The sequence below is a fragment of the Nycticebus coucang genome, chromosome 12, assembly GCF_027406575.1.
Source record: "Nycticebus coucang isolate mNycCou1 chromosome 12, mNycCou1.pri, whole genome shotgun sequence".
Taxonomy (NCBI): Eukaryota; Metazoa; Chordata; class Mammalia; order Primates; family Lorisidae; genus Nycticebus; species Nycticebus coucang.
Genome location: NC_069791.1, coordinates 45,161,813 through 45,174,932, shown reverse-complemented (window position 1 = coordinate 45,174,932; position 13,120 = coordinate 45,161,813). Strand labels below are relative to the sequence as shown.

The 13,120-nt window shown below is 39.9% G+C and overlaps 2 pseudogenes; both read right to left on the bottom strand.

Moving 5' to 3' along the window:
• Positions 1–199: 199 nt before the first annotated feature.
• On the bottom strand, positions 200–3,008 carry LOC128561925 (intraflagellar transport protein 20 homolog; annotated as a pseudogene).
• A 1,239-nt stretch (positions 3,009–4,247) lies between these two features.
• Positions 4,248–4,392, bottom strand: LOC128562997 (uncharacterized; annotated as a pseudogene).
• Between the last annotated feature and the right edge of the window lie 8,728 nt (positions 4,393–13,120).

Below are 13,120 nucleotides of genomic sequence, written 5' to 3'. Positions count from 1 at the left end.
AAAGCTTACACACTGCTTAGTTCAGACTAAGAATGCAAGAGGTAAGACCCTACTATGTGGCCACTGGTGGCAGCTGTGCACTGACACTTACAGTGAGCCCCCCGCCTTGCAGTGCTGCCTTCAGAGGGCTGCACTCCTCACACACTGACGTACTTAGATTGTTGGTCAAGTCGCTGGAATAGCACAGAGGGTTTTTGGTTTGGGCTTTTTTTGCCTTCCTACTATACAAGTGAAATTTTCAGTTCATTTCTAAAAAACAAATTGGTCAATAAATTCATGTTGTTCTGCTTCTACTTTGCACAAAGCTTCACATTCAACCAGATACCTTTCTAGCTGCATCTTCTTTTCTGCTGTTAGTGCTTGAAGTTGCTGTTGTTGGGCTTCTCTCTGGTTTGCTATAGATTTGAGCAGGTTCCGAGCACCAATGGCCTTTATTTTCTTGTTTTCTGCTGCTTTTGCAAGTTGGTTACCAAGCACAATTAAACCACCAACTATTTTCTGAAACTGGTCAATTTTATCTACAAAGTCCTTCCTGCCATTCACGCAACACACTCTTCCTTGAGTTCTATGATCTGCTGGGTAACCTCTGGATCCAATACCTGAAGCGGGTTTAGCTCATCAAAATGCAGCCCTGCTTCACCCAGGATGTCCTTGGCCGTCCCTTGAGTTCACCAGAGAAGTTCTGCTCCGAAGGGGTGACAGTGGCAGTCAGGAAAGAATAAAGTCCAGCTGCTTGTCACAGTCATTGTTCATTTAACACACATTTCTTGGGTGCCTACTATATGCCAACACTGCTAGAGGCTGAGGGTACAAAGACAAATGCAACATGGTGTCTGCCCTGGAGGAGCACATAGTTTAGCTGCCTGGTCCGGTAGCGGTGGCACACTGTGGCCCAGGCTGATGTCAGCAGGTAGCTTCTCTCTGGTCAGCAGCAGCCGGTGCCTGGCCAGCCAGCCTTGGCTGCTGCCACGGTTACACAACCCGCGTACATATAACGTCACCACCTGACCTAAGAAGCATCTTTTGCCAGATCATAGAGAAAAATTATATTCATAACACAACTGTTAGCTTCTAAATGTTTTCCAAATTCCACTGAAGAGAAGCCCTCCATACTTTTGTGTCACTGTGGGATCGCTTTTTGTGGTAAAATCAATCTGGTGTGGCTTCTTAAATTGTTATTCTCAGAATTCTTGTTGGGATTTTTGTGCTATGCCTATTAAAAGTTGCTTTGCAGGCCATGCCTCATGCCTGTAATCCTAACACTGTGGGAGACTGAGGTAGGTGGATTGCTTGAGCTTAGGAGTGAGACCAGCCTAAGCAAAAGTAAGACCCCCATTTCTATTAAAAATAGAAAAAAACTAGCTGGGGTTGTGGCAGACACCTGTAGTATGCAAGAGTATTTCCAAGCCCAGGAGATAGAGGCAAGAGGATTGCCAAGCCCAGGAGTTTGAGGTTGCTTTGAGCTATGATGCCACTGCACTTTAGCCTGGGGGACAGAGTGAGACGCTATCTCAAAAAAAAATAAGAATTCTTTTATACATTTTTTTTTGGCAGTTTTTGGCCAGGGCTGGGTTTGAACCTGCCACCTCTGGCATATGGGGCCGGCGCTCTACTCCTTTGAGCCACAGGCACCGCCCTATACATTTTCTTTAAATATCCAAATTTTTCCATCCTGAGGTATTGATTTTAATGTATGTTATGGGTAAATGGATCTATGTTTATCAGTAGCTTTTCTACTTTTTTTTTTTTTAGAGACAAAGTCTCACTTTATCACCCACCGTAGAGTGTTGTGGCATCACAGCTCACAGCAACCTCAAACTCTTGGGTTTAAGCAAATCTCCTGCCTCAGTCTCCCGAGTACCTGGGACTATAGGTGCTCACCACAATGCCAGGCTATTTTTTTGTTGCAGTTGTTTAGCTGGCCCAGGCCAGTTGGGACCCGCCAGCCTTGGTGTATGTGGCTGGCGCTATAACCACTGTGCTATGGGCGTCGAGCTGACCTGTGTAATTTTTGTTTCTTCAAATATATATAGGATGTTGTAGCCCTACCCTTCACCCAACCCATCAAATACCCAGCCATGACATCTTAATCCCATCTCTAGCTAAAACTCATGAGAGTTTTCTTTATCTTGCCTATTTAACTTAATAAATAATTTATTAAATTTAATTTAAATTTATTAATTTATTAATTTTATAATTATATTTAAATAATCTTCCAAATGTGTTTTAATATAGCCCACTTTTTTATAGGCCACCTTTTTATTAATATCTTTTGAATTTTTTTTCTTTTTTAGAGATTCAGGGTCATTGTGTCACCCTCTGTAGAGTGCTGTGGCATCACAGCTCACAGCAACCTCCAGCTCTTGGGCTTAGGTGATTCTCTTGCTTTAGCCTCCCCAGTAGCTGGGACTACAGGTGCCTACCACAATGTCTGGCTATTTTTTTGTTGCAGTTTGGCTGGGCCAGGTTCCAACCTTCCAGTATGTGAGGCTGGTGCCCTACTCACTGAGCCACAGGTGCTGCCCAATATCTTTTGAAATTCACTGAGACTTTTAGGCTGGTAGTGTGGAAAAGAGTTGCTTTTTTCATTATTATTATCCTATCCTAATTTCTTTACTAGAAACATCTATTATTATTCAAAGATTGGACTCTATTTTCTACTGTGTCATTTTTCTTTCTTATTACTTTCATAACATTTCTCTTTTCTTTTCTTTTTTTGAGACAGAGTCTCAAGCTGTCACCCTGAGTAGAATGCCGTGGCATCACAGCTCACAGTAACCTCAAACTTTTGGGCTTAAGCGATTCTCTTGCCTTAGCCTCCCAAGTAGCTGTGTCTGCAGGCACACACCACAACGCCCAGCTATTTTTTTTGTTATTGCAGTTTTTTTGTTGTTGTTGTTGTTTTAGCTGGCCCGGGCCGGGTTCGAACCCACCAGCCTTGGTGCATGTGGCAGTGCCCTACCCACTGAGCTTCTGGCGATGTCCAGCATTTCTTTTTTCCTCTGCATTCTTGGCTATCTTCTCAAGTTTGTCCTCCTCATCACTGGGTGGTAGAATTTCTAATGTACTCACTTAATTTCAATAGTACTCTGGAGTCAGACTGACTAATTTTTTGTATTTTAGCTCTACAATTAAATAGCCGTATGGCCTTGGGCAAGATGTAAAATGGAGATAGTAGCAATTTCTCCCTCACGGTATTGTGAAGATTAAATGTGACAATTCTCTTAAAGAGTTTAGCAAAAGGCGAAAACTAAATACATAAATGTTAGCAAATAAAATTCAATTAACTTCTCTTTTTCTTCTTCCTACTAGCTCATAAATGTTGGTATTTCCCAAGGTTTACACTAAGACTTCTTTTATTATGGCCTATATCTCAGGGGATAATCTTGGTTTCAAACACCATCTATGCCAAAAACTACTAAATTTATACTCCAACTGAGATCTTTTTCATTTACTGTATCTTTCACGAAGGAAAGAAATCGAAACCAGAGATGAATTTAGTGTTACAAGACATCCTTATTGTAGTTAATGTTAAACAATTTAGACTTTTTCCAAACCTTATAATTAGGTGGAGAGTGGCAATGAATTTTTTTTATCACATCTGGAGGATTTTTTGTTATTTATAGCAAATATTTAGCTCTTTATTTTTATGACAAATTACATGTTTTTCTTTTACAAAACGTTGAGACTCTGTGGCGCGTGTGTGGGGGGTGGAGGGGTGGGGTGGGCTGGGGTGGGGAGATAGCAGCATGCTTCTTTGTTATCTTTTTTTTTTTTACTGTAGAATTATCTTTTTTTTTTTAGAGACAGAGTCTCACTGTCACCCTTGGTAGAGTGCCATGGTGTCACAGTTCACAGCAACCTCCAACTCCTGGGCGTAGGCAATTCTCTTGCCTCAGCCTCCTGAGTAGCTGGGACTACAGGCACCTGCCACAAGGCCGGCTTTTTTTTGTTGTTGTTTTTGTTGCAGTTTGGCTGGGGCTGGGCTGGAACTCTCCACCCTTGGTATATGGGGCTGATGCCCTACCCATTGAGCCACAGGTGCTGCCTGACAATTATCTTTTTATTCTGGGTAAAAAACCACAGTAATTTTGGGGGGTTGTAATTAAGATTTAACAGCATTATAATTCTAACAAATAACTTAAATATCCTCTTGAGATAAATATAATAATATTTTATGGATATTTTGGAACCCTAGTATTAAGACTACAAATAAATACTAGTCTACATCTATCACCAATGCCTCCTGCTGTTTCTTTCTGATGAATTGACCATTACATTTCCAAAGTTCTGAAATGGCCAACAGACCATAGAAAGATAATTATTTAGGCTCCTGCTTGAAACCAACAGCTTCAGCAACTGCTGGCCTTGATTGGCAAACTGCAGGGCCAACTTTGTTATCTTTTTGAAAAAAAAAATTTTTTCTTTTTTTAGAGACAGAGTCTCACTTTGTCACCCTCAGTAGAGTGCTGTAGCATCACAGCTCACAGCAACCTCCAGCTCTTGGGCTTAGGTGATTCTCTTGCCTCAGCCTCCCGAGTAGCTGGGACTACAATGCCCAGCTATTTTTTTGTTGCAGTTTGGCCAGGCGGGTTTGAACCCGCCACCCATGGTATATGGGGCTGGTGCCCTACCCACTGAGCCATAGGCACCACCCTGAAAATAATTTTTTTTTTTTTTTTTTGAAAATAATTTTTTTTAGACTGGGCATGGTGGTTCATGCCTACAATCCTAGCACTCTGGGCGGCCAAGGTGGGTAGATTGCTTCAGCTCACCAGTTCAAGACCAGCCTGAGCCAGAGCGAGACCCTCATCTCTGAAAAAGAGCCGGGTGCTATGGTGGGTGCCTATAGTCCCAGCTATTGGGAGGCTGAGGCAAGAGAATTGCTTAGGCCCAAGAGTTAGAGGTTGCTGTGAGCCGTGACAGCTACATTACTCTACCCAGGGCAATAAAGTGAGACTCTGTCTCAAAAAAAAGAAAAAAAATTTTTTTTTAGTCTGTTCTTTAAAGTAAGATAAGTTTTTTAATATAGATAAGAATGAAAGAAAAAATAAAAAAAAATATAAGAATGTAGCAGCAGTTTGAAAGAAATGTGTTGAAAATTAAGGTATGGCCATTTTTCCAGTTTGGAATGATTTTGTTGCTAAAAGCAATGGCTGTAATCTTTAAAGTGCTCATATCTGTACCTAAAAAACCCTGAAAATATAATTATTTAGGCTATTAAAAAGTCTTACATAAAAGGAATTTCAATGGGTCTTTTGATCCATTATATTGTCAAAATGTATTTTGACAAAATATATTTGTCAAAAATATAAAAGTATAATAATTTCTAATTAGTTTGCATTAATATCTTACTGACACCTGGGAAAGACAGAATTGTGTTAGCTGGATGATACAAAAAATCGACTCTATGGCTGGGCTGGGTGGCTCATGCCTGTAATCTTAGCACTCTCGGAGGCTGAGCCCAGTGTATTGCTTGAGCTCTGGAATTTAAGAGTCGCCTGAGTAAAAGTGAGACCCTGTTTCTACTAAAAATAGAAAAATTGCATTTCACATTGTATATCAAAGCAGTACCTTGAATCCCATAAATGCATCAATGTACAAAGTTATAATTTAATAAAAAATAATTTAAAAAAAGAAAAATAAAAATAGAAAAATTAGCTGGATGTGGTAGCACATGCCTTACTCCTAGCTACTTGGAAGGCTGAAGCAAGAAGATCTCTTAAGCCCAAAAGTTTGAGGAGCTATGAAACCACCACAGCACTATACCTATGGTGATAGGGTGAGACTCAGTCTCAAAACAGAAAATAAAAAACAACATTATGACTTACTAAATACATCCAACAATGTACCACTTCTATTTGGATCAGTATATCTTTATGAATTCGCCCCTTTAGTTATGACAGTTATTAAATTCATAAACCAAATAATCTAAACTTCAAATTATAATATCATAATGTGTTAAAACCCAGCATATGGAATCATATTGTTCTCACTAAATATACATGTTTATACACAACACACATATATAATTGTAAATGCTTTTGAACTAATAAATTTAGAAATTGTTTAAAAATATTATGTCATGTTTATCTTGATGTTTAAAAATATACTTTTTCCTGAAACTTAACTAAAAGATTGTTAATAAACTGCCTGAGTTCAGTCCCTATAACTTCTTTTTTTTTTTTTTGTAGAGACAGAGTCTCACTGTACTGCCCTCGGGTAGAGTCCCGTGGCGTCACACGGCTCACAGCAACCTCTAACTCTTGGGCTTACGCGATTCTCTTGCCTCAGCCTCCCAAGCAGCTGGGACTACAGGCGCCCGCCACAACGCCCGGCTATTTTTCTGTTGCGGTTTGGCCGGGGCTGGGTCCGAACCCGCCACCCTCGGCATATGGGGCCGGCGCCCTACTCACTGAGCCACAGGCGCCGCCCCCTATAACTTCTTTATAGCTTTGTGTTCCCAGAAAAATTTAGGTCGTGCTGTAACAGGTTCCTTATTTAGTCTCTCTCTCTTTTTTTTTTTAAAGAGATAGAGTCTCACATTTTTGCCCTTGGTAGATTGCCATGGCATCACAGCAACCTCCAACTCCTGGGCTTAGGTGATTCTCTTGCCTCAGCCTCCCGCGTAGCTGGGACTACAGGTGAATGCCACAACACCCGGCTATTTTTTTGTTGCAGTTTGGCCAGGGCCTCGGTATATGGGGCCAGCGCCCTACTCACTCAGCCACAGGTGCCGCCCTCTCATCTTTCTTAGAATAGTTTTTTTTTCTTTACACACATAATTTTAAGAAAAGGTCATGGGCTTTAATAATGATAGCCTTTCTGGTTGCAAAGAACAGAGAGGCATCCGAGTTTCTTCAAGAAAAAGTGATTTCTTTTGAGGCTACCCCTGGCTGGAAACAGCTGGAAATCCAACATGAACTGATGTTGCTTGTGTTCCTGCTTATCCACAAGCATTTACTCTATTCAGGTCTCACCAAATAATTTGTGTATTTTTTCATTTTACCCTGAATATCTTTTATTTACTTTATACTGCTCTTTCATAACTTGCACATGGCCCCTAGTAACCTTATTGAAATTCCAACTTCACCCCCCACTGTCAAATAACTTCACTTGTTAGGTATTTGTTAGTTTAAAACTAGAGCAATAAACATGCTTGCCTTGGCTTACCTCAACTATTTGTGCTAAGTCTTATCTAGCACAAAATCATTAATTATCCAAATAGATTAAATTCCCACTTGTGGCTTAACAGCCACAGGTGTTAGTAGAGGGCTGGAATGTGGACATGGTCCCTATAATCTTTTCAGCAGGAGTACCAACAGGACAGTATATTAATCTTTGGTGTATAAGTAATAGCTATTTAATTAAAACTTCTTACCCCCCCCCCCAAAAATTATTGGTTCATTTATTTAAGCATTCATCAAATCCTGACTATCCATTATATTTCAAACATTCTTGTTACATATTGACAAATCCAACCATGGATAAGATTTCATTTAGATCTAGTTGCTAAGATAATATTAGGTATCCATCATTTTTTATTTTTCATCTTTTCCTGTTTTTTTTTTTTTCCAGGCAAGTGAAGAGGGCCATAAGCAATATTAATCATACATTCTGAAAGTTTATTAATGCCAGAGGAGAGAAAACTGTTTCTCTAGTAGATTTAGGAAAAGTTTCAGGGCTTAAATGAATTATATTACTATTGCTGAATCTGTCAATATAATTGTGGTTAGATAGGCCTGGTTCACATGTTAAGGCCTAAACTCCGGGTGGTGAGATCAGGCCACTATGAATCACTCAGGCTAAGAATGAGGTACTTCAAGAGGAAATTGAGGATGGATTGTGTACAACTTGTTTAATCTGGAATTAATTTGTGCATTAAAAAATGCATGTAATCGGCAGCACCCATATTTCAGTGGGTAGGGCGCCAGCCACATACACCCAGGCCAGTAAATTCAAACCCAGCCTGGGCCAGCTAAACAGCAATGACAACTGCAACAAAAAATAGCCGGGTGTTGTGGTGGGCGCCTAGAGTCCTAGCTACTTGGGAGGCTGAGGCAAGAGAATTGCTTAAGCCCAAAAGTTTGAGGTTGCTGTTAGCTGTGATGCCATAGCACTCTACCCAGGGTGACAGCTTGAGGTTCCGTCTCAAAAATAAATAAATAAATAAATAAACATGCACAGAATGCATTTTTCTGTGCTACTATTGGCCAAGAGAGGACTCCATGCAATATTTAGAAGGCAGAAGTTAACACTGGCCATTACTCTTGGAAGCTCTATCCTACTCAGATCTGGTGGCAATCAGAGGTGGTTGGGGTCTTTCTCACTTCCTCTTTCATCAGAGGGCCCACTTTCGCTCTCCCTGGAAGTGCTCTAACCTTTCTCTTTATTCTTCTTAAATAAAATCTCTCTTTCTTTCCCTGAAAAACAAACAAACAAACAACAAAAAAAAAGAACCCAAAGAGGTGGTTGGAAAATTCCAGGCTGTCTTCATTCTCCCTTTTTTTTCAATACATTTTTCTTTGCTTTTTTAAATTTTAAATTAATATGAGGGTACAAATTTTTAGATTACATTGTTCTCTGTTCTAGAGAAAATGAAAGAAAAAAAAAAACCCCAGAAACATTGTTCTCACTTCCAAAGTAAAGTGCCAGTTGTAAAAGAACTCCTTGCCCAGGGAGCCTGGTATACACCCACACATTGTGCCCATTAGGTGAGATTCTGCAAATGCCCTCCCTCCTTCTGTCAATCATCCTCCCCTTGTCTTTGTACTAGACTATATTGTGTTTTATTGTTCCTATGAGCATGTAATTGTTTATATATTGGTTTCATATTAGTTTTGAGTATATTGGAGTTTTATGTTTCCATTCTTGTGATATTCTACTAAGAAGAATGTTTCAACTCCATCCAGGTAAACATAAAAGATATAAATTCTCCATCTTTTATATGGCTGAATAGTATTCCATGGTATACATATATCACAATTTGTTGATCCATTCATAGGTTGATGGGTATTGGGTTGCTTCTACAACTTGGCAATTATGAATTGAGCCACAGTAAACATTCTGGTACAAATGTCTTTGTGGTAAAATGATTTTTGTTCTTCTGGGTACAGGCATTCGTGATAAAAAACTCAAGAAAATAAGCTTAGATGGAACATTTCTTAACCTGACAGAAACCATCTACAGTAAACCCACAGTCAATATCATATTGAATTGAGTAAAACTGAAAGCATTTCCACTCAGATCTGGAAATAGACAAGGATGCCCCCTGTCACCACTGCTATTCAACATAGTGCTGGAAGTCTTAGCCATCTCAATCAGGCAAGAGAAGGAGATCAAAGGTATTCAAGTAGGGACTGAGGAGATCAAACTCTCACTCTTTGCAGATGACATGATCTTGTACTTCAAAATTTCACCTAGACAGGAATAAATTCAAGAGCTCTATTGTACAACAAGGTCACTAGAATTAATAACACTGTATTTTATTCTTGAAAATTATCAAAAGAATAGATTTGAAGTGTTCTCACTACAAAAAATGGTAAGTGTGTGAGGTAAGGCATACATGAATTAGCTTGATTTAGCCATTCCTGATATACGCATGTTTTAAAAGCATGAGCCCAGCATGGCGGCTCACACCAGTAATCCCAGTTACATGGGAGGATCCTTTGAGGCCAGGAGGGCGAGTCTTGCCTGGGCAGCATAGTTAAGCAGTGTCTTTAAAAACTACCTAGATGTGGGCGGTGCCTGTGGCTCAGTCCGTAAGGCGCAGGCCCCATATACCGTGGGTGGCGAGTTCAAACCCGGCTCCAGCTGAACTGCAACCAAAAAATAGCTGGGCGTTGTGGCGGGCGTGTGTAGTCCCAGCTACTTGGGAGGCTGAGGCAAGAGAATCGCTTAAGCCCAGGAGTTGGAGGTTGCTGTGAGCTGTGTGATGCCATTGCACTCTACCGAGGGCCATAAAGTGAGACTCTGTCTCTACAAAAAAAAAAAAAAAAAAAACTACCTAGATGTGATGGTGCACCTGTAGACCGTTGGGAGGCTGAGGTGGGAGGATGTCTTGAGCCTAGGAGTTCAAGGCTGCAGTGAGCTATCATTGTACCACTGCACTCTGGCCTGGGCAACAAAGTAAGACTTTGTCTCTAAAAAATAAATAAATAAATAAATTCATACATAATAAATAGATCCAATTTATATATTCAATTACAATAATTATTAATTAAAAATTATAACCTATGGTCCCAATATCAAGTACTTACAGAAATCACTGTTGCTATATATTATTTTAGAATAAATATGAAAAATAATAGGGTTGATTGCTTGCTTCTAGGTGCACTGTAGAAGTTGGAGAAAGAAATTAATGAGTTCAGAAGTTTTAGGTTCCTAGCTCTAGATCCAGGTAAGGAACCAGATGGATTCTGTTAAGGTCCTAAAATAAATCTTTAGCTCTTTTAAGTGAAGGATGTAAAGATTTTGAGCAAGTCTGAAGTCTAATTATGTGGATAACTATGAAAATGCAAACTGACTTTATAACAGCACATTGTCTCTGATACTAATGGTAGGGCATTGATTGAGAAAGAGAGAGAATTGAGTGGGAACACAAAGAAGATTCCAAACAGACTAAAGACATCAAATCCCAATTTTGCATGTCTTTTGCTGTAGAAATAGCCTTTCGTATATTCTGTGTGTGTAACTCTCTTGTCTGAAGAACCAGTAATGACCTGGTTGCTTTGGTTGATTTGTAGGGTGTGGTGACGCAGGTATGAACTTGAAAGATATCCTTCCAAGGTAAAGTATAAGTTGTTTCATCTGATCTCTCTTATCAGTAAGAAAGAGACACAAGGCCTGATGGGCTTCTTAGGATTTAGAGGCAACATATACGATAGTTGCACATACTACACTGATCCATTTACTTGGTAACCCAAAAGGCTGCTGGCTTGGCGTGGATTCTGAAACAAAGTTATGCCATCTTTACAGATTGCTATTGTCCTTTAAAAAAAATAGCTCTGTCCCTCTGTCTTCTGTAGTAATACAGATGGATAGCTTGACAATGAAATACTAAGTTACTCTGTGACTTAAGCTGTCCATTATGAACTGACTGTTGCATGACTTAGCAAACCATAAAATTAAGTGTGCAGCACTCTATCAATAATCTAAATTAACCTTCAGAAACTCCTATAAGGAAGAAGTCGTGTAAGTCTGGCTCTAACTCCATCTATATTACCTCCTCTCAATTGACACCACATGAATTCCCATGGCTAAGGAAGAAAAAAATTGGGCCTGATTCTGCAGGCATCACCTGAAGTTGGATGGCTACAGTACTATAGTCCCACTTTGGGGTGGACCTGAAGAATACTACTGAAAGAAAATCCTCTTAGTGGACAGAATTTCATGTCATATATTTAGCTATCTACTGTATCTGGAGCAAATAGTTGGCAAAAAGCAAAGATGTATATTGGACCTATGGGCATTTGCTACATTTGGCTAGATGGTCAGGGACACGAAAGAAACAGAATTGGAAGACTGCTAGTCTGGGATAAAATTGTGTGATTAGATGCCTCCAAGTGGACACAGAGTAGGAGATATTTGTACCCCTTGCTAATGCCACCAAAGAGAAATCTCAGCAAAAGAGGATTTTTTTTTTTTTTTAGAGACAGAGTCTCAATTTACTGCCCTCGGTAGAGTGCCATAACATCACAGTTCACAGCAACCTCCAACTCTTGGGCTTAAGCGATTCTGTTGCCTCAGCCTTCCAAATAGCGGGGACTACAGGCACCTGTAACAACGCCTGGCTATTTTTTTGTTGTAGTTGTTATTGTTGTTTAGCAGGCCCAGGCCAGGTTTGAACCCGCCTGCCTCGGTGTATGTGGCCAGTGCCCTAACCACTGAGCTATGGGGCACCGAGCCATAGACTCTTAGTTTAGAAGTGTATAAGCTTTACTGCCTGCAACATTTCTGCCAAACCCCCATAACCCAGGGATTTACAGGATGCCTTAATCATAATCCCAAAGAAGGAACTCATTTTGTAGCAAGTGAAGTGTAGTGATATGCTCATGCTCATAGAATTCACTGGCCTTATCATGTTCCCCATTACCTGAAATAACTGTCTTTTGGAATGGTAGAATGACCTTTTGCTTTATACATTTTTATCTTTTAAAATGTTTTGCCTGCATTTATTCTATTTCCTTTTTCTTTCTTTCTTTTTTTTTTTTTTTACAGATAGATTCTTACCTCCCTCCCTCCCTTCCTTCCTTTCTTTTGGCAGAGTCTCACTCTGTTGACCAGGCTAGAATACCCTGGCATTAGGCTAACTCATGGCACCTCAAACTACTAGGTTCAAGAGTTCCTCCTGTTATAGCCTCCTCAGTAGCTGGGACTACAGGCACATGCCACAACATCCAACTAATTTTTTCTAAGGTCTCATTCTTGCTCAGGGTGGTCTCAAACTCCTGAGCTCAAGCCATCACCCACTTGGGCCTCCCAGAGTACCAGGATTACAGGTGTGAGCCACCACACCTGACCCATTTAATCCATTTCTGATAGTCTTCATTTATTTGAATAGGCTGAAGTTTCTGACCTGTATAATATTCTCTCTTCCTGAAGAACTTTTAAAAAACATTTCTCGGGTGGCGCCTGTGGCTCAAGGAGTAGGGCGCCGGTCCCATATGCCGGAGGTGGCGGGTTCAAACCCAGCCCCGGCCAAAAACCAAAAAAAAAAAAAAAAAAAACATTTCTCATAGAATAGTCCAACTGGCACTGAAACCCCTCAGTTTTGATTTCTTTGAGAAAATTTTTATTTTTCTTCACTTTTTAAGATACTTTTCCTGGGCATAGGACATAGTATTTACTCTATTCTCTTCTTGTTTGCATAGTTTGTGGTGAAATATTTGTTATAATTCTAATCCTTGTTCCTCTATAGGTAATACGTCTTTTTCTATGCCTGCCTTCAAAATTTGTTTTTCTTTGGCTAATAGCTATGTGAATGTAATATCACTATGTTGTTGGGTTTTGATATTGTGGTGCTTGGTGTTCTCTGAGCCTCTTGGATCTTTAATTTAGTGTCTATCACTAATTTTGAAAAATGTTTGGCCATAATTTACTCAATTATTCATGCATTAAT